This window comes from Trachemys scripta, chromosome 1, assembly GCF_013100865.1.
Source record: "Trachemys scripta elegans isolate TJP31775 chromosome 1, CAS_Tse_1.0, whole genome shotgun sequence".
In the NCBI taxonomy this organism is placed as follows: Eukaryota; Metazoa; Chordata; order Testudines; family Emydidae; genus Trachemys; species Trachemys scripta.
In genome coordinates, this window is record NC_048298.1 from 260,427,165 (window position 1) to 260,445,940 (window position 18,776).

The following is an 18,776-nucleotide window of genomic DNA, read 5'->3' on the forward strand; positions in this document are numbered from 1 at the left end:
TCATGTTCACTGGCATCTTTCCTATACTTTGAAACCGTGTCCTTCCACTCATTCAGATGAGCTCTTTCATTGCGGGTAGATTCCATGATTTCTGCAAACATCTCGTCTTGCGTCCTCTTTTTCTGACTCCTTATCTGAGATAGCCTTCGGGACAGAGGAGGGAGGCTTGAAAAATTTGCAGCTGCTAGAAGGAGGGAAAAAAGGAGAGAATTTTTTTAAAAGATACATTTTACAGAACAATGCTTATACTCTTTCACGGTGATCAACACTATTCACATTACATAGCACATGTGATTTCTGTGCAAAGTCACATTTTGCCTTTTAATATTGAGTGCCTGTGGCTTTGCTGCTAGAGATCACAGGCACAGGTCCGGGCAACAGAATTCGGCTTGCATGCGGCCATAGTAAGCCATTGTCTTTCGGCTTCTGTGTCCTCCGTTCCCACATACCAAGCAAAGCCTGTTGAGTGCTGCGGTTTTCCTGTTAACCTTCAGCAGCAGAAAACAAACTAACCCCCCACAATCCAATTCTCTGGGATGATCGCTTTATCCCTCCCCGCACCGAGTGGCTGGTATCAGGGAAGATCCCTGCTAGCCACATGTGAAAAGCTTAGCGCCAATCCCCCCACCCCCACCCCATGCTTGCCTTACTACAGGGAAGGATTTTTTTTCAGCCACAGGCAAACAGCCCAGTAGGAAGGGCCACCTCTGTCCCCTTAATTAAATTCCCGTATTTCAACTAGGTTACCATGAGCGATATCACTCTCCTGAGGATTACAAAGCGAGATAAAGAACGGATGTTGCTTGAATGCCAGCAAACACCGGGATCATATGCTGCCAGGCTTTTTCATGCAATGATACCAGATTACTTGCTACTAGCATGGTGTGGTCAAGTGTCCTACCATGGAGGACAGAATAAGGCTGCACTGCTCAGAAACATTCTGCAAAGGCTTTTGGAGTACCTCCAGGAGAGCTTCATAGAGATGTCCCTGGAGGATTTCCGCTACATCTCCATACACGTTAACAGACTTTTCCAGTATCTGTACTGGCCGCGAATGCATCCCAAGTCCTCAGGAAAAATTAATCATTAAAAAACGCCTGCTTTTAAACCATGTTTTATATTTTAAAAGGTAAACTCACCCGAGGTCCTTTCCATGGGGTCATGGTCTTGGGTACTGTCTTGGGAGGCTTGGGAGGGTACTTCAGTCAGGCTGAGAAAAAAGATCCTGGCTGGTGGGGAGAATGGAGTGCTGTGTGCTCTCTGCAAGCTCGTCCTCCTCCTCCTCTTCCCCGTCCGCAGAATCCTCAGGTTTGGCTGATGAGATTACCCCCCGCCTCGGAATCCACGGTCAGAGGTGGGGTAGTGGTGGCGGCCCCCCCAGAACTGCATGCAGCTCAGCGTAGAAGTGGCATGTCTGCGGCTCTGACCCGGAGTGACCGTTTGCCTCCTTTGTTTTCTGATAGGCTTGTCTGAGCTCCTTGACTTTCACGCGGCACTGCTCTGAGTCCCTATTGTGGCCTCTCTCCATCATGCCCTTGGAGATTTTTTCAAAAGTTTTGGCATTTCGTCTTTTCGAAGGAAGTTCTGCTAGCACTGAATCCTCTCCCCATATAGCGATCAGATCCAGGACCTCCCGTACGGTCCATGCTGGTGTTCTTTTTCAATTATCGGCCTGCATGGTTACCTGTGCTGATGAGCTCTCTGTGGTCACCTGTGCTCTCCTGTGCTGGGCAAACAGGAAATGAAATTCAAATGTTTGTGGGGCTTTTCCTGTCTACCTGGCCAGTGCATCTGAGTTCAGATTGCTGTCCAGAGCCGTCACAATGGTGCGCTGTGGGTTAGCTCCCGGATGTCAATACCATCGAATTGCGGCCACACTAACCCTAATTCGAAATGACAATATTGATTTCTGCACTACTCCTCTCATCGGGGAGGAGTACAGAAAACGATTTTAAGAGCCCTTTATTTCAAAATAAATGGCTTCTTTGTGTGGACGGGTGCAGGGTTAATTCAATTTAACGCTGCTAAATTCGAATTAAACTCATAGTGTAGACCAGGCCTTAGACACTTATATGGACCCCATTACCTTAATATCTGAGCACCTCATCATATTTAACGTATTTATTCTCACATCACCCCTGGATGGGGGGGATGGGGGGGTAAAGTACTATTGCACACACGCCCACACACCTTTGTAAAATAGGGGAAAGAAGCACAGAGAAGCTAAGTGAACTGCCCAACACACACAGGAAATTTGTTACAGAGCAGTGAATTAAACACAGCTCTGCTGAGCTCAGGGCTAGCACCCTAACCACCTCCTGATTGACTTCTGGGGGGTTATGACAGTTTACAAAAGCTGAGATGGGGTCCAATGTTGCTCAGAAGTGAAATAATTAATTTTTTTCACATACTGTGTTCAGAAAGTGGACAGCAATATAATTTCATTGAGGTTTAGATTGCATGCAGGAAAGGACGAGAGTTGTTTTAAAAAAGGAGAATAAAAGGCCGCCTGAAGGTGTTGCTTTAATCCTGTCTGTCCTAGTCTCTGCCTGCTAAGAGTTTCTTGCCATAGTATGTAGTCATGCTGAGCTGTGGAAACAAAATGCTGGATAGACAAACTGAAATTAAGTACAAAAACTAGAATACAACTTTTACCAAGCAAAATCAAGAGACAAGCTTGAGAACATGACCCATATCTTATGGTGTTGTCATGGCAAGTATGTTCAGGATGAACATAAGAACGGCCATATGGGGTCAGACCAAAGGTCCATCTAGCCCAGTATCCTGTCTACCCACAGTGGCCAATGCCAGGTGCCCCAGAGGGAGTGAACCTAACAGGTAATGATCAAGTGATCTCTCTCCTGCCATCCATCTCCACCCTCTGACAAACAGAGGCTAGGGACACCATTCCTTACCCATACTGGCTAATAGCCATTAATGGACTTAACCTGCATGAATTTATCCAGTTTTCTTTTAAACGCTGTTTTAGTCCTAGCCTTCACAACCTCCTCAGGCAAGGAGTTCCACAAGTTGACTGTGTGCTGTGTGAAGAAGAACTTCCTTTTATTTGTTTTAAAACCTGCTGCCCATTAATTTCAAATGGTTTGGTTTTAAATCACTCCTTCTGTGGAAGTGCTATAGCTAATTGATTTATTGGTTATATTACATTCTAATAGAGCTGTGCATAGGCTCTGGGTCCCCTTGTGTGGAACTCTTTACTGAACTGAGGCCTATGGAACAAATTATGCAGTTGTAGGTGCCTAAAAGTCCATTGGCTTTTTCTAAAAGTCCAAAACTCCCATTGGCTTCAAAACTTGGGAACTTTTTAATTGTTGTTACTATCCAATAGAATAAAAATAGCAAGTATTTTGTTTCCACAGCCCATACAGCTCCCTACCAGCACTGATTAGTTCTTCACTCTGATATTCCTTAGTACCAAACATAGGTATTACAGACTGAATTCCAACATTGGCTACATTACAGGCAATTAAAAGTGAGAATTATTCTGTATGCCAACATGAAAACTTGAAGAAAGATTTTGAAAATCTCTTTGCTGTGACCTCTGCCTTGCTTCATTAAAGTTTAATTTTATTGTGCCAAAAGCCAGTTGCTTTATTCTTATTAAAAGTTAGGCCCAGTCATATCTAGGGCCAGAACTATGCAGTTTTACAAGTTAAAGATAAAAATGACGTGTTTTTATATTTCTTTAAGTCCTGAAGTACAATAAGACCTTCTTCAAGGGAGTTTATCTTGGCAGGCACCTTCACCATTAATCTTTGGGCACTTATAAAATCTATCAAGTATTTTAACAAGTTTATGGAAAGGTTTTGCTTGGTGTGATAGCAATTTCCACTTGCAAAGAGGATAATTAATTCAGAAGCAAGTAGAGTAAGAAATATTCAAAATAATTATTTGAACCAAAGCACAGGTAATGCTTTTTGTGAATGAATGGATTCCTTTCTACTTCAAGAATTACAGGTTTCCCAAGAGAGCGTACAGATATTATCTTTCCTATTCTCCCCTTAGCAACCAGTCAAACAAGAACCATTTTGGAGGAGACAGTCTACCCTTCTGCTCTAAAAGGTCTTACAGGTAGGTAATACAGCTGTTTATGTCCTTACTATAGATGGGGATGGAATTATAAATATGAGAATGATTTCTCTGAAATAGGCAAGTGGCCTATCTTAACAGCTAGAGGTATGACTCAATCCATAGTATATTATACTGGACTTATCCTATGGTATCTGAGCACCCAATAAACATCCTTAAAGAAGATACGGCCCACTATACAAACATGAATCCCCCCCAAATGTGTTTAGGGTTAGATCTGCTACATTTACATACATTGAGTTAATGGCATCACTCACAGTACCAAGTACCCCTTCACCAAAGAAGGGCAGAATCTGGACCACAGATTTTATAAACATGTAACTCTCTCACTCTCTCTCATTGTTTTTGGTGCCCTAAAAAGGAGAATATTTCAAAAACTTCATATACGGCATTTTAAGGAAATATTCTTTGTCAATGAAAGGCCAAATCATCAAGGGATCTGTACATGGGTAGTATTTAATAGTAATCCACTTAGGGAACTCAAGCAAATTGTGAAATGGAAGTAACCTGAAACAGGGCAGGAAATGTGAAGGTTTTGTTGTTTTATGAAGGGCTCACACTACTATTCTTTATCTGCAGAGGATGGAATTAGAGAATGTCTGAAGGGAATTATTTATATTGCTGTTGTAAGAATGATATTCCAAGTTTGTCATCAACAGTGACATTTTGTGTTGGCTATCCATTTTAGGATACTTAATTCAAAATTCAATACCGGTAGAATGATTGCATGCCACTGCTACATAAATGACATAACTGAACCATCTAATGTAATTACTCTCATTGATCCTTATACTTAGTTAAAAGCATCTTTACTGATTTTATATTTTGAATATATATTTTGCAAACAGAATATCTGCTTATGCGCTTAGATAGATAACATCTGGTAGATACATAGGGTTTGTAGTTAGTTCTAGTATGTACCTACTTTAAATAAATATAAACTAGAAAACAAAAACTACCTCTAGTGGCAGTTAAGTTTGTGGCTGAAAACACTCCATCCACCCAAAACCTTAAAACATCTTCCCACCTTCATAAAGTCTACCACTGTGATACACTCCAATGCTCCATAACATTTTCACTTTTAACTCTGACAGATACTACATAGCATATGTACCCCCAACTTTATAAAAAATAGCATCTAATGCAAAGCCTGATGACCCCCCGCCCCATGTATCAATGTTCTCCTGAGCTGAAAGTATGAGTCTTTAAAGCTTGTGCAAAAGACCCAGGTTCTCAAGCTAAGTATTGTCAGACACACATGCTCTGTAGGTTATGCACAAAGGGAGACATGCAACACATTCTGACCAGTGGGTTAGACAAACAAAATGTGTCAAAGGAGAAGCCTCCACAAAGGAAACATTCTATTTGTCTGCTCTAGGTCCTATCGCTGGCCATCCATCATCACCACCGCTGCCCCAGCTGCCTGTGCTATGATCCTGGGGTGACTTCAGGCAGTTCTCACTGGGACCCTGCTGGTCACTCTGGGGACCCCCCTATCCCAGATGGGGAGGCTCCCCTGTGGCTTTATAAAACCATGGCAGATTCTTCTGCTGCCTCTTTGCATTTGCTGATCCAGCAGTGACAGCAAGCTTCGTTGGGCAGGTTAGGGTATGTATACCCTCCCTGTGGTCTGCAGGTGGCCAATGCTTTACCTGAGCCCCTCCAGCCAATCCCCAGTTCATATTAAACCCTCCCCTTCCTGCCCTGCTCCCAAACTGAAGGAAGGAATCCTTAAAGGAGCCACTCTTCTGATTGACCAAACAAAGCCTTTGGATATGTCTATATGGCAATGTAAGCCCAGGATCAGATTCAGGCTGATGGCCAAACCTCACTTCCATCTACATATAAATCTCTCACACTCAGGCTTGGACCCAGGGTCCTAGGACCCTGAGGGCTGGAGGGTTAGAGCCTGAGTCAATCCAGGATTCAAGCCCTATTGCTTTGCAGAGTAGACACAACTCCCTGCCCTACCCTCCACCCCAGTCTCGGATCCTAGGAATCCCAAGAATTGTCAATTGGCTCCAGGGAAATGGAAGCAATCCCTCTTGTTGTACTCCAGCAGCTCAGTATTTAACTCTTCCATTGTTTTCTGAACACCATTCTGCAAAAACGCCTTTCGAGAACTTTCTGTGTTTGCAGTGGAGACTGCTTTATGGATACTGGAGCACAGCTGGATTTTGATGACTCTCTGGTTTGCGACCAGTAAAACAGTAAATATTATTAAGAGTACCATGAAATAATGAAGAAGCTGTTAGTGTTACAAATTTACCAGATTGTTGACCAGTGGAGGGAGTGGATTAAACAGCTGAAGACCAAGTACTAGAAAATCAGGGACCAGAACTTCACTTTGGACACCTCACCAACATCATGCCCATTTTATGTGGAGTTTGATTGGGTACTGTGCTGAGTGTGGCGCCAACTATAGTGCATGATGACCTGGTCAACTGGGATGGTGACCCACTGGGCCCAGAATTCAGCCTCGGAGGCAGCAGCAGGTTTTGAGTGAGACCAATGAAATGACTTTGTCCCAGAGGAAGCTTTGACCCAGGAGGAACAGCAGCACATTCTGGGACTCTACTCAAGGAGCTATTTGCTGTCCCCCCCCAAGGAACAATCAGCTGTGGAACATGCAGCAGACACAGACGGGACAGAAGACATCCCACAGCCTGGTAAATTTCTGGCTCTATTTTACTGCTTATTAACATAGCAATGGGAGGCATTTCCTTTCTATGAACCAATGCAAAATGTATTAGAAACCTAGGCTAGCAGCATGATTCTACTTATTGTGGGTTATATGCCAGTGCCTTGGTATCTCCCTGCTCACTCTCTCCCTCTCCTCCAAATACCATGTGGAATTCAAAATGGCACCCGGGAAATGTAAACAGTAAAAATTCCTCAAAAGTTATTTTTTTTTACTGGAAAAGAGCAGAGTTTTGCTATGGCATTCCTTTTTCTTAAAAATATTAACCTTACATTCCCATGCCTGTAAGAATGACACTCTGTAATCATTCAATGGTTTAATGAGCCACTAGGAAACAGTGAACAAGGGGAGAGGAGGTGGAAATGTGTTTCATTCACAAATCCAATCAGTTAAATGTAGTCTATCAGTGACAAAATCATGTGTCCCAAATTCGACTGGGGTTTGAAATTTTGTCCAATAATATGCATGTGTGCTTTTTCAGTGCAACCCACGCTGACATTCATAAATTGACCTCTGTGGTTCCACAAGTGCCTTCGTAACAATGGAGTAGTAACCTTTGTGATTTTTGTACTCATGCACTCCTTAAGGAAGACAAACTATGGGCATGAATCCCATCAATGATCCCAGCAAAGTTTGGAAACCACATTTTCTCAAGGCCAGCAGTTACTTCAAGAAAATCTTTCATGCCCACTACCTTGGGGTAAGCCACATTCCTGATTGCCCCAGAAATCTCACCCATCACTTTACCCACAGTCGATTTTCCAACACCAAACTGGTTGGCAATGGATCTGGAACAACCTTGGTGTAGCAAGCTTCAGATGGTTATGGAAACCCACTTCTGGACAGGCCAGGGTGCTCTCATGCAGGTGTCCATACATGAAGGGTCAGAACAAGCTGCTGACATAGAAATGTGGCTTTCTTCATACAAAAGTTCTGGACCAATTGTTGGTCATCCCAGGTCTGCAAGACGACATGGTCTCCCTAGTCTATACTTGTAACCCATCTCCAGAAGCACCAGCCTACGTAGTGGGCATCAGTGACTATACTGAAGCCATGTTTACCCTTATCAGGGATCGACGCTGCTGCGATCAAAAGCAGGGGTTAATTTATTGGGTCTAGTAAAGACTGCAGAGTGCTCTCCGGTTGACTCCAGTATGTTGATCCAACACAGTGAAGACACCACAGTAAGTCAACCTAAGCTACTTCAACCCCAGCTGTGTTATTCACATAGCTGGAGTATTGTAACTTAGGTCAAATTATCCCAGTAGTGTAGACAAGGCCTGAGTGTCATAAGCAGCATCAGCCAGTTTAAATCTGTCATCTCTGTGTCCTCCTCTTCCTCCTCCTGCTCTGTGATAAGATCCATCAGGTGCCTTCGGTGCATCTGAAAATGCAACCAAAATGTCCACCAGCATCTCACAGACACTATGCCATTTTCCTTAAAGAGGAGTGAAAGTGCAAGTGAAAGAAGTTCTTCAAATGGTACCTCCATCATGTTGCTGGGGCATACAGAACAAAATGACTGCTCTGAAGGACAGGTTATCAGGCTGCTCAAACTTCCTATAACTTGGTGGGCAGGCAGTCAACTTTTCCCATAGTTCGCTGCAGTCAAAAGGCTAGAGTGGTCACATTTCAGAAGGGCACTAGGGAGTCTGAGATATGGTTGGTTTGACTACAGTCTGCATGCTGCAGTGTAGACACCAGAGCCCTACATTCAAACCCAGGTTAGAAAATTCTTAACCTAGTGTTGACAATCAGAGAAGATGCTCAAGCCCTGAATTCTCTACCCAAGGTCTGCTGACTTGAATCCCGCTAACCTTGGGTTTACATTGAAGTGCAGAAACACTCTTTGCAGTTATGGGGGTTGCAATGTTTTATGCATCAACCTCTGTTCCCATGCCTCCTGGGGAGAAGTGTCCAGTGCAAGTACTCATTCCAAAGGAGGTCTGGTTCCCTAATTAATTGGAATTGGAAGTAGGCTTAGGGGAAGATATTCGGTAAACAAGGCAGGGAATGGGATAGGGGCTCCTAAGCCTGATACTGAGAGAAGACAAACCCCGTTCCTCAGTCCATAATCCTTGTACAATGGGAAGGCATTGAGGGTCCCAACAATAGGCTGGGATCAGGTTTGGAGGATGGACCAGGGTGGAGAGCTGATGACTACCCTTCCCAAGTAGCTGGGAATGAATGATGACCTGCACTGTGTGAGTTATTTCCAAGATAAATGACATGAATAACCTTGCAGCCTAATGAAATCACATCTCTCTCGTCTTGCCATTCTTCCTACATGTTTGGGACAGTGGCCAACAGGTTACACAAGCAAAATGCGAGAAATGGCTGAAATGTGCATTTTGGTGCTTTATTCCCTTATTATGAGATCATAGTTTTTACATACAAAATGTTTTTAAAATCAGTCTTCTCACTTTGTGAGTCATATGCAGCCATAGCATCACCTCACGTAGATAGGTGGCAGAGTATGAACCCATTGATCTTAAGATACCTAGGATAAATTGCTAACCCCTGTCTAGACCAGCCATAGGTGAAGGACTTGACACATTCATACACAACTATTTACTAGTCAGAATACTAGTGCCTATCCTTGGCTCTCAGAGAGGAGTTTGGTTTATAGAGGTTAGAGATAGGATAATGCATACTGGTTGAATCACTGAGAGGCAGTGTAATGAAGAAGCTAAGAGTGGGGTTTGTGGTGTTGGAGCTATGGGTTCTGAAATGAGCTTGAATAAGCTCTCTGTTAACTTAGAGGGGAGGGGTGTCCTCTTCTCTTCATAGAGAACTGCAAGGGAATTTAAACAGCAATTAAAAGAGGAAAAAATTGAACTCCTGGTTTGCTCATTCCTATCTCAGGGGACCATCCCCTAAGATACAGAGTATTCGGTGAGGAATTCTCTCATTGAGTGATAGTATGTATAGTGCAATATATTTTTGTCATGGTTAAAGTGTTATGAAATGCTATATAGACAAACACTGCCAATATAGAACTGGCAGTCTAGTAATGCAGCAGCAATGTGGCCAGAGGACTTGGCCCATTTTCTTGCAAAACGATTACCAAGAAAAATGACACAATCCAATGAAAATTGCTCAAAGGAGCAATTTTTAAACTTTTAGTATTGTCTCTGAAACAGCTCATTTTTCATCAAATGACCATGAAACATTCAAATAGTGCTCAGAGTTCATATTCTATGCTTTGGTTTGGGCCATTTCAATGAGATTTTTACAATATAAAAGGTATAAAGCTTCTGTTGCACTGAACTCTGTAACACAACAACCTTAACAATGGTACAGCTCCTGCTGCACCATCCTTCTCCTGAAAACTTGTTTGCATTGCAGTACTTCTGCATGACCTTTTACATAGTTATGATCATAGGGTTGAGTTCCTAATTAAAGACTGAATAGGACAAAACTTGATAGGGTCTCACAGTAAACTGATTAGCTGAAAAGAACATTGTTCCTGCAAAGGAAATCCATGGGTCACCTCAGCTGATGTAAATCAGTGCAGCTCCATTGAAGCACATCAGCAGAGGATCTAGCCCCGTGCCTCTAGCCTTTTAGTGTTCTTTGAAAAAGTCAGTGAAATGGCAAATAAGGGTTACCCAGTGGACATAATTTATTTGGGTTTTCAAAAAGCTTTCCAGATAATGTCCCTCATAAAAAAGAATACTTTAGAAAATAAACAGACATGGGAGAAAGTTCAAAAGTCATCATAAGAATTAGTTAAGTGATCTTAGTTAATGGCTGCTTCTCTGAATGACAAATGATTTAAGTCAATTACCCAGGGGTTGTACTAAAACTAGGTTCACTTAATATTCTTATTTATCATTTGGAGGAAGGAGTAAACAGCAAGATGGTTAAGCTCTTGCTTTCACATGAACGTTAGATACATCTCCAATCACTCTGAGCTTGCCCATGCAGCAGGTTGGAGGATCTCAGTAGCTCTCATCTCTCTGCAGCACCACTTACTTCCAAGAATGTTTAGAAGCATTGCAACCATCTTTCTAGATTGAAGAATTCAGGTGACTTCATTTGTTTTCTTTTTACAGATAATTACATATATTATTCTGACACTACATAATGAATGTGTGAGATCAGAGTATTGGTAGGAAATTATCTTTACTTTCTGACCCCAGTTCTATGTCAGATGGCAGGGGTTAGTATCCTGGCTCCTATTATCCATGCCTTTGTAACCTCCAGTATTGGAATACTGTGATGTGCTCAAAGATCATTGGCAAATTATAGCTAGGTCAGAGTGAGACCGTCAGCCTGTTAAGCAGTATCTTCCACAGGGAGCAGATTAACCTGTGCCCCATATTCTGCATTGATTTCGTGAGGAAATTTAAGCTGTTATTTTAAAAACTATTAATTCATAATGTTTTGGACCTTGCTTACCTTAGAAACTGACTCTTTCCATATGTGTTTCTATGGCAGTTTATACTCATCCAAGACACCAGTGCTAGTGTTTTGTTGGTTAAAAGAAGAGGGAATTGTTGGCAATGTGTTTTTCCTCCCCTTGATATGCCTGAAATATGCATCTGAGGACCCTCAGGGCCAAATTTAATAAGGACTTAGGTGCTAAGTACTAGTTTTGTGAAATCCATAAAATACCCACTCAGCTGCAACCTATCCCTGTAGGCACCTAAATTTTCATTGTAAAAATTCCATAAGCACCCACATATCTGCTTCTGGGCATCTGAACTGCTTCCTCAGGTAGTTGCCTGGATGCCTCTTTCACATCCTAGCCTCAGGGCAATCTCATACCAGGTGACATTAGGTGTTCCTCAGACTATCTCATCTATGGATCCTGGTCTGAGCACACCTAGCTCCACACACAACAGCGAGGGGAAGGGGGCCTTCCTTGTAACCTTTAGCCCAATGAGTAGGGCACTCACCCAGAATGTGGGAGACCCTGTTCAATTACCCTCTTTGCCTGAGAGGTAGAAAGGATTTGAACAGAGCTCTGCTACCTCTCAGGCCAGCATTCTTAACCAGTAAACTACAGGATATTCTAGATGTTCTGTTGAAACCATTCCACTTATTACATATGAATTGTGCCAGAGAAAGAATGAAAATGACTCTATAGTCAGGGTTAGGCACTCAGCTGAGAGGTGGGGAATCCCTGTTCAAATCTCTTCTCAACAGGCAGAAAGGGGAATTGAACTGAGATCTCCCACATCCTGGGTGAGCTTAAGCACCACAACCACTGGGCTAAAGGCTATTAAGGAAGCCTCCTTCCTCCTACCTCCCAAGAGTATTTTGTGTGGAGCTGGGCTGACACCTAAGCCATTCTCACACAAAATGACTTAGACACCTAAGCAGCCTGACTCCAGGAGAGGAGGTCTCAGCTGTAGATCCCAAGAAGAGATAGGTATCAAACTCCATGAGAATGGCTTAGGACATACCCCTCTCATCAGCATCTCCCATGTGCTGGATTTTGTGGATCCCTATCACTCCCCATTTATTGTGTAGGGAGCCTCTCTCTGGCTTTCTGGATCTGTTATTTTCAAGGCATCTAAAACCACTGGCATTGAAATGCCTATGTCAGTTTGTGGATAGGGGTTTCAGTTTCTCTATTCTTTAGGAGAAAGGGGCTGTAATATAGCCAGCTCTAAATTTTTTCATGAAGATTGATATTATTTTCTTAAGGCCTCATCTCCCAAAGTCATGAAAATCTCAGCTTTCATTAAACAGCTCTCATGGCTGCAGAGAAAACTTGAAAATATGAACCATCAAGATTCAAAATCCAGAAGGCAATTAAAAAAAAACCACTATTGCTTTTAAATCTCATGATTCTGTTTGGGTGGGTTATGTGTGTGTGTGTGGGGGGGGGGTCCTCACACATTTTTTAACACCTGGGGGTTGAGAAGTGTTCTGGAGTTGACAGGTGAGAGAGGCTTTTGATGGTATGGAGGATGTGGATTAGCACATTTTAAACTTATGGGGCCATTCATATAAACCGACATAGCTTCATTAAAACCATGGGGTTTGGTCTATAGCAGTTGAGGAGCTGGCCCTGGAAAATGATTGTAGGCTGGGGAGAAGAGTGGGGGATCTAACTAATTATCTAAGTAGGAAATGAGAAAACTTAGTGAGGACTTGATTGAAGCATTTAAAATCATGAGGTACAATGAAAACTGATTAGCGCCCCCCCCCCCCCCCCCCTCTTACCATCTCTCATAATATCAGAAGGAGAGGATCACCTGAAACTTAAAAGCTGAACATTTAGAACAAGTAAAATGACATGCTTTTATACAGAGCACATCTGTTGGATTCACTGACACAGAAGCTCAGCATGCCAAAAAGTGTTGGATTTTAAAAAATGCTGACCAATAATTGTGTAGCTATAAAATCAAAGATAATAAGGATAATAAAACATCATGCTTCAGTAAGCTGCTCATTTTCTGGGGTCATGAAAGATTCTACACCCTTTCACCACTGAACTGCATATTATTATACAGCTGGTAATACATTGCTGTGGGGAAGAATGTGGCCTCCTTTCTTTTCCTGCACCCGTTATTTATGCTTATGCACTCTTACTATAGTAATGGGGACTACATAAGTACACACATAGATATTCTTCCCACTGAAGTAAATAGAGTTATTCACATACAGATGGACTGTAGAATAAGTTGCTTGTTCTGTTCTGATCGACTATGGCAAATATTATGGGACCCAATAGGTCAAATCCTTACTTGCATGATCAGTTCTTATATACATAAGCAGGCCAGTCCTCAGTGAGACTGCTTATATGTGTAAGAACTGTAGGATCTTCATATAGTGCATGTAGGGGAATAGCAAATACAGGGCATAGCTGGAAAATGCTAGCAGTTGGTCTCTTAAGTATCTGATCACAGAAGAAAATCTGACCTAGAATTTCCCATAGTTAAGATGGAGATCTGCTAAGGTCACTGCAGGGACAAAGATTCCTGAGCCATACATCATAGAAATATAGAACTTGCCATACCAGGTCAAATAAGCACCCCAACGAGTCAAGTGTCCTCACTCTGAGAATGGTCAATACAAAATGTTTCAAAGGAAGGTTCAAGGAACTCCAGAGTGGACAATTATAAACAAGGAAACAGAAGTTTATAATAAATTCAGTAATCTTTCAATCTTACACATGAATATATATGTGCACATTGCACAGCTGTGACTTTGGAAGAGTGTCGTTAAGTCCTCAGGTAGTAGGGTGACCAGATGTCCCAATTTTATAGGGACTGTCCCGATATTTCAGGCTTTTTCTTATATAGGTGCCAATTACCCCCAACCCCCTGTCCCAATTTTTTACACTTGCTATCTGGCCACCCCATCAGGTAGAGCAACATGTCTACCTCTGAGAACTACTTAATTTACTGCTGCAACTACCAGTAAACCAAAGAATCATTCTTCAAATGATTTTTCTTCAGAATAATCAGCTAGAGTTTGAATAGTAATCTTGATTCAGAACTTAAAAAACCCCAATCACTTTAATGTTTGAAATAAAAAATGGTGTCTGAAATTTCAACCTATGCTATATAAGGAACCTAGGGAGAAGGTTAATGGTGTATTGTAAGTATTCATTAATTTATCGCTATAGTGATATGGGTTTTTCCTCTAGATCCGTATCTCATGCTTTCCCCAGCTCTATTATTGTTCTGCAAGACAAACTACTACACTACTGTATTTGCCTTCTGGGTGGTTTTGTAAAATCTGTTCTTTCAAAGCTGCCTTTTTAGATTTGGTGGATAAGGCAAAGAGCAACATTCCATGTTCCAGAAGAAGGGAGTTTGCATAACTGATTTATTGAAACATACTGAAGCAATTGGCATTGTAAAATATTATGAGTACTTAAAGTGCTTTTTTCATTAATCACTGTAAATGGTTCTGACATTTTCTAAGGGCCAATTTTGTTTGGAAATTATTCATACCCTTTAGGTAAAATGATTTGTTATTTAAAATCTCTTAACATAGTGAGGTGATACCTTCAATTTGTTTCAAGAGAGAATTTATGTAGCCTTTTTCTGGGGGTGGGGAATCCTCTTTCTAAATAATGTTTTTATTGCATTAGCTGTTGGTACAGTAGTTGCCTTTATTAATAACAATTAACATTATGGGTGTACTTTTTAATTAAAAAGTACCATCTTTAATGGTACAAACTGGCAAATGTCAAGGGACAAACTTAAATTTCAAATACTTATTTTAATGACCAACTATTGCTTAATAAGAAGCTAGAAATCCAGAGACTTTCTACTCTATTTTTTAGCTTGTTGGAACTTTATTTTGGAAAAAAAAATGAAGAACCAAGGAATATCTTGTGTATAACTTAAAGCACATTTCAGCAAAATTAAACACAGGTTTTGAATTTTCTACTGTATTTGTTCATTCTATTACTTTTTGTGCAGAATTCTGTACAAAGACAAATGCTTCAGTTTTACGCTCTTTCACTCATCACTTGGCAGTGCAGCATAACATTACATTTACATGGCTCTTTCTGAACTTGCACAAGACAATGCAGTACATGTCAGATCTGGAAAGTGTTCTGGTGTAGCCTGTCAGGGATGATCTAGATAACACTTAGTCCTGCCATGAGTGCAGGGGACTGGACTAGATGACCTCTCTAGTCCCTTCCTGTCCTACAATTCTATGATTCCAATGATGACTTGACCTTATCAAATGCTTAATTTTTTTCCTAAACAAAATTTCATCAATATTGACGTTCTCCTGGAATATTTCAATGAATCAGCATTTTCCAATGGAAAAACATTCCATCAGAAGGTTTTTGACCATCTTTACATATCTTCTATATTTTATATTAACATGTGGGAGTCATTCATTTTCTTTTATCCATATTATGTAACTGTTTCTTTTAAAAAATGAGAGCATTGGGTTTAATTGAGAGAAAGGTTCTCTCTCCCTGCCGTATGCAGTATTATAGGCATAGTCCAAAAATATCAGGCTACAGCAGGCTAGTTGGCAAACAGAAAGTCACATACTTATTTGCCAAATCATGTACAGCTGTGTTTGCCAAAGACAAACCATCTGTAATACATGCCCTTTGGGGAGGCAATACCTTGTCTTTCTGAATGCCTAGTTTTTTACTGGCACCATAATAAAGATGGAGAATGGATGCAAAATGTATGTTGGAATAAAAAGGTGGGCAGCTTACCATGGTTGCATGCCTGAGAATTCATGTAGGTAGACACAGATACAAACACAGTCTATTGAAAAACAGAAAAAGTTTTGCTTAAGAATAACATTTTCTATATGAAAAATATTCTAAAAATAGATCTCTACTACAACATAAGCATTTTCAGCTATCCAGGTATTGTTTTATTTTTCAATATAAACTATTTGAAGGCTCAGGGGCCTTTTTGTAGATTACACAACAGCAAAATATTGGATGAGATTCTCAGTGGAGGAACAGTAATTTAGTCAGATGACAATCTAACCCATTAATTATATTTTCCAAAATGTCATAAATGGGCAGTTTAATTAATTATTACAAACACTTAACAAGATAAAAATAAATTCCCTCAAAACTTTGGCAAATGTCAGAGAAAAAAGGTGATTTTGCAGCATTTCTGGTAGTTTACCAAATATGGGGATGATACAGACCAATCTTTAATGATACCTAAACTCCAAAGTGATTAGGTGCATTATGGATAAATGATCTCAGGTGAGTAATAATGCTCAGTAAAACCATACTTGAGATATGGATTTGGTTCTTGCTTGCTCATTCTCTAGCACAGAACACAAAATATCTCACATTGCCCATGATCAACATGTGCCCATGTCTAATTTTGTTTACCACCTACTAGCTCTGATCCTTATACCACCAAGAGGTCCCAGTGAAGTGAAATAGGATTCTAGTCTGGGACTAGTAGATGACAGTACCGCTCTAGGGTTTAAAGTAATACTTCTGAGAAATTCCAAAGACAGCTCCATTTAATCTTCCTAAAAATGTATGGATATTTATACACAAAGAAATAACCTTTTAGAGAGGCTGTCTGAAATAAATGTACAAGTAACTGAGGGAAAGAGAGACTGCATTTGTTCTTGTGCCTCCCAAATATATATATAAAAAAAGGAGACAGAGCCTTCTTTAAATCAAAATATTCTGCATTCCTTCTATAAGTTTTACCCAAAATGTAATATGCTTTCTCAGATAACAAGCCATCAGAGTTCTCATAAAATCATATTATCTTCATATAACTATTCTGTCAATGGGGTTGATTGATCAGAATCTTATACATTTGAATATTGACAACTAGAAAAGTGAACTATAATTATATTAAAATCAGAAAGAGAAAGTTTCATATTTACAGTCACCTAATAGATGACAAGTATTACAAAAAAAGTTATTTACAAAGTGCTATAAATGAAAGCTAACACTTTTCATTAAATATCTTGGGCCAAACTCTGTCTTCATTCAAGCTTTGCATAGTTGTAATGCATGGCAGAAATTTGGTCCATTGGCATATATTTCATTTAGTTTTAATAAGATAGCTATATGTTGATTATCTAAAAGGAATATGATTTAATAAGTATTTAAACAGTATTTTTAAAAGGCACTGCAAATGGATACTAAATTTTAGACACCTTATGAATGAATTGCAATTCACATATTGTACAGTAACTCCTTAATTGAAACATTATATTTAAATAATTATTTTTGACCATTTATCTTTTAGATGGTGCTTGCTGCTCTGTAATAATACTAGATATATTTCTCAGTTTTAATCTGAATATAATTAAATTCTGCAGCCCTATGAATATCACTTTCTCACTGTAGTGTCACATTGACTTCAAAGATTAAAGAAAGCCTGACTTAATGACTTGAGACCCAGTACACTTGCTTTCGTTTATTACTGAAGCATATAATTGTTCCAGTTCACACTAGTTTACTTGTTTAAATCTATTGCATTCTGTATGAATCAATATAGTCTGACTTTTCTCCATCCGCCTGGTTTCTATTTCTCCAGCACATTCAATGACAGAAAGCCATATCCAGTTTTCAGATGGCCATTTCTTAAATAATTTACTAATCCTGCCTTGAAGACTGCCTTGTGCATACATTAGTGTTAAAATCTCATCTACATAAATTGTCTAATTTATCTCAATCAGCATGTATAATGTGATTATCACTGTGTTTTTTCAACATTGTTAATGGATTAAAAAACAGAGAATTTGCCCTCAGGCCATCAGTAAAGCATACACATTTTTATGATGTAATATGATTTAATTGGGCTGACAGAAGGACATAAGAACATGGCACGTCTCACAAATTTTTTTAAAAAGGAATCTGTTACCATTTAGGGGACAGCTGTACCTTTTTAACTGTGCCACCCTTTTCAAGGGACAGATCTAAAGGTACAGTTCTCTCAGAGTGGAATCCCATAATTCAACCCACTTTTAGACTGTGCTGATCTAGTGACAGCACTTCCTGTATACAACCATATTATCTCAGTAGGTTCAGATAGCTTTGGCACATGTTATATATTTCTTCCTGGGAGCTTGTGACCAGTGTGAAATTGCAGTGACATAGGACACTTAAAAATAAGCATTATTTATTTGTCCATAGGGACATAGAGGGAAAAAAAGGGTTAAAATAATGAAAATCCTACACATGCATCGTCTTACCTAAATGTAGATTTCCTTGCCCGTTTAAGTAGGTCCCTCTTGACTGTCCCCCTATCAGTGCGTGTCTTCCTCAGGTCACAAGCTGTCTTTTATCTATTTCAAAGTTTCTTTGTTCAAGAGTTCCTTCCCAAAAGATTTCCTGAGGTTTTGAGCAGGGCTCCTGAATCTGGTTTATGTGTGATGGGGTCAGAGGTAGTCTTTGACCAGTATGTGCACTGAACTGTCCATTTGAACACCAGGAAAATGAATTTGTCATTACTGGGTTCCCCAATACTGGAATTAACCCTTAGGATTTCCTAGAGCCAGCCATACCACAATAACCACCAAGTCCACA